Source organism: Meleagris gallopavo, chromosome 4 (assembly GCF_000146605.3).
Source record: "Meleagris gallopavo isolate NT-WF06-2002-E0010 breed Aviagen turkey brand Nicholas breeding stock chromosome 4, Turkey_5.1, whole genome shotgun sequence".
NCBI lineage: Eukaryota > Metazoa > Chordata > Aves > Galliformes > Phasianidae > Meleagris > Meleagris gallopavo.
This window is the reverse complement of record NC_015014.2, coordinates 7,329,651-7,333,322: the sequence shown is the minus strand read 5'-3', so window position 1 is coordinate 7,333,322 and position 3,672 is coordinate 7,329,651. Positions and strand designations below refer to the sequence as shown.

The window sequence follows — 3,672 nt, the reverse complement described above, 5'->3', positions numbered from 1 at the left end:
TTTTTGTATCTTTTTGGCCATTACCCTCGTCTTTGTTATGGTGAATAACCTACCAAACTGTATAACTTCACCATTCATTCTCTTTCTCACTTCACTGATGAATACATCTCTGTGGAACCCTACAGTGATCTTTCAGCACAAAAACTGACCGCTTATTCCTCCTTTCCGTGCTGTGAGCTGTTTCTGTGCACAGGAAATGTACAGAATAGGAGGCTTCTCTAACTACTTCCAACTTTGAAAAATTATTTCACCTAACTTATAATTATTTCTAATACATAAATGATATTTTAATGATATAAATATATTCCTAGGAAGAGACCCAGCAATTATCCTTTTGAAAACTAACAATTTCTTTTCTTATTAGAAGTAATTTAAGTTTGCCCTCTGTTGCACCTTGACATTTTTGCTCAGCTTCTATTTTTTACATATGTGAATCGCTGGCTTTTTCAATAGCAAACTGTCACGGATGCGTATATTTTGAAAAGAGGCAGTTTCAGTACTATTACACTTACACATTCACCCTGAGGCACAACTGTCCTAATATACAATTTTCATCCTGCAATTTAACAAGAGTTAACTTGTTTCTTTCTCCTTCCTGTAACTGTCATAGGATTTTCAGTGTGCGTTGAATAACATGAGCCCTTTCCTGTTCCCATGGAAATCAATAGTAACACTTCTTACCCATTAAACTCTATCAGAGAAAAAATGAGCTCTAAGTAATTAGGACCTTCTTTTGTTTGGTCAGAGGTTCATTTGAAATCCAAAGAACTCTTAGTCAGGAAAACACAGAGAGGTCTGCAGTGAGCTAAAATGTTTACATAACAGAAATAAAGGACAAACACCCTCTGCCCCACTTTGCAGGACCCACGCTACTCCTGTTCCTCCACAGTGCTGTGCTACATCATAAGTGCAGTAGCACAATGCTGTGTGTGTTTACCAAAGGACTAATCAGAGATTCTGAGGAAAATTACAGAAATTCAGCCTTTAAATGGGCTGTCATAATCTCTTAGTAAGCATAATAGGATATGCTTAGTTCAAATAAAAATACGGAGAAGGTTTCTTTATTTTCCCTAAAAATCCCCAAGTTTTGAAAGACATACAAAAGCTAAACATCACACATGGTATTAATCATATATAATGCTGTATCTACAACTTTTTTATTTAATAGAAGGAAGAAAAAATTTGCCAGATTTCCTGTAACTGAAAAGTGCAGAATTTTCAGAATCAACGCAGTAGCGATTAGGGAGCAGATAGTAACATAAAAGCACAATAGACTTCACAAAATGAAAAGACTGACTCCTCAAAAATATGTCATTCAAATGCCAACCACACCCAGACCATTCAGGAACTAAAAGACAACTGTTGCAATAAGCGTTTTAGGATTACTGCAACTTCCCTGAATGGCATATGCTTTCAGATTTCAAAAAGTATCGTTAACAAATGCCAGAGGTCATTGAAGCTTTGTAGAAAATCCCAACTACATTGCCTTCTTGCTGTGAGCAAAAGATGCACTGCTATTAGTGAACTGTAGGTGCACCACAGGTAACTGTGTGTGTTTAGAAACTGGTCAGTTTTTATAGTTTTTAATGTCTTTCAACTCTAAATAATGAGCTCACCCAATATCATTCTCTGAATAACCAGTTAACATAGTCTTCTTTAATGTAACATTCCCTTATCGTGAATCTTATTCTAGACTTCAGCACAAACAGATATAAGGTATATTTCATAAAACATTAAACACAGTACTATGCACATGCTTTGCTGAAGTTATAAACTGAAAATTGGTTTACTGTAGTGCATTTGATACTTGACTTAACAAGTACCTATAAAAGACAGAAGAAAGCAGGCATGTACCAATTTGACACTCTACCTGACACCAGACAGAAGATTTAATTATTACTGTCACGATTGTGCAGATCTACTTTGTTCTCACTTACTCAATTTTAATATTACCAGCCTCACAAAGTTCAACAAGGCCATGTGCAAGGACCTTCACTTGGGTCAGGGCAATGCCAAGCATGGATACAAGCTAGACAGAGAACGGCCTGAAAGCAGCTCTGAGAAGAAGGATTTGAGGCTGTTGGTAGATGAAACACCAACCCAACATGAGCAGAAAATGTGCATTTGCAGTCTGGAAGACCAACAAGATAGAGAAAAAGAAAGGAGTATATCTTAGTATGACTTTTCAATTCTCTAGTTATCATAATATTTTTACAATAGTAAGAGACAACGCAACTGACTAGCAAAAAGCAAAATAACTAGATATCATTGCCACCTACATATTTCACAGATCTTTGCTATTCTGTTGGTTGTCAACACATGGACAACAACCTACAGTGGTGCTCTCAGATAAAATTTCATTTTTATTCTGTTTAGATTCATTTTTAGCAAAAAAAAAAAAAGACTATGAAAATTCACCTACTCACAGAATTTATAATACTGTATGGAAAGATACTTCCAAAACATTTAAAACAACAACAACAACAACAACAACAACAACAACAAGGGAGAACAGAATACCAGAAAAGCTGCCTGTATTTGACTAGGATGAAATATGATTGAATAATGATTGTATATATTGTATGTGTGCATTAGATCTAATAATTAAACTTTGGTTCAGAATATATGTACATACAGTTAACACACCTAAGAATCCACTCTAAGAAGCTCTAATGAACTTTAAGCTATTAGTAAGGGATGGGACATAGTACAGTGAATTGAATATAATCTTTAGAATTGGTATTGTTAACTGCCTATGTAAGAAGATTTCTGGACTTGAATGATATCAAGAAGAAACACAATAAGCATGTATCTGTAATTATTTTGAAACCAGCAATGTAGAAAAGCAAGAAAATATCTGCTGTGATTTTACTATTGTAAGCCTGTTTTCTGTGTTAATACTATCGTAAAATAAAAACAGCAGTATGAACAAATAAAACAATGCAAATAGTATAAATCAATGGAATTTTGTCAATAACTTCAGTGAGACTGACTTCAACAAGAAGTTGCAATACTAAGCTGGAAGATAACACAAAGATTTTCATATGACTCTTATCGAGATCCCAAAGTAAAATAAGCTCAGATTTTTTTGGTTTTATGGAAACTACTGTACATATCAAACTTACATACTACTGAATGAGAATATTCCTATTGTCAGGAGCTTTATATATAGAAGATGAGACGTATCATCTACTTGACATTTCATTAGCATCCCAGAGTATGCAAAAAGAAGGAAATCCAGTCTCAGAGTGCTTCATAAAAAAGCTTTATATTTTCTTTATCTTAATTTTTATTATTTTTTATTTAAACTAAAGTAAAGCCTGTAGACATCTAACTTTGAAAAGGTATGAAAAGTTTCAGTACAACAAATATAAAAGAAATGCCTTCCAGTTTTGTTTTATTTCTAGGTAAAGGTAGGTAAATGTCAAGAAATCTCTTTAATTTTATATTCTAAAAAAGAATGATTTATGGGGAAGAGAAATCAAATTACTTACCTATATTTGGAGGTTTTTGAAGGTAGTTCCCAGTTTCCCTAAAGGTGGCACTGAAAGATCTGTAATGATTCACCAGTTTGTAGTACAAAGTCAGGAGGTGGGAACTCCATTTATTATTCAACTCTATTAAGAAAAGAAAGATGATGAAGAAAATTAAACATAGGACACATGGAGAATA

At 33.9% G+C, this 3,672-nt stretch overlaps 1 long non-coding RNA gene across 1 annotated transcript in view; it reads right to left on the bottom strand.

Annotated features, from left to right (window-relative positions):
* The window catches only part of LOC104910521, a 15,613-nt gene that overhangs the window by 10,613 nt on the left and 1,328 nt on the right, over nucleotides 1-3,672 (bottom strand). The window contains exon 2 of the long non-coding RNA XR_004159736.1: nucleotides 3,495-3,617. This is a non-coding gene — a long non-coding RNA (uncharacterized LOC104910521). The remainder of the gene's footprint in view (nucleotides 1-3,494; nucleotides 3,618-3,672) is intronic.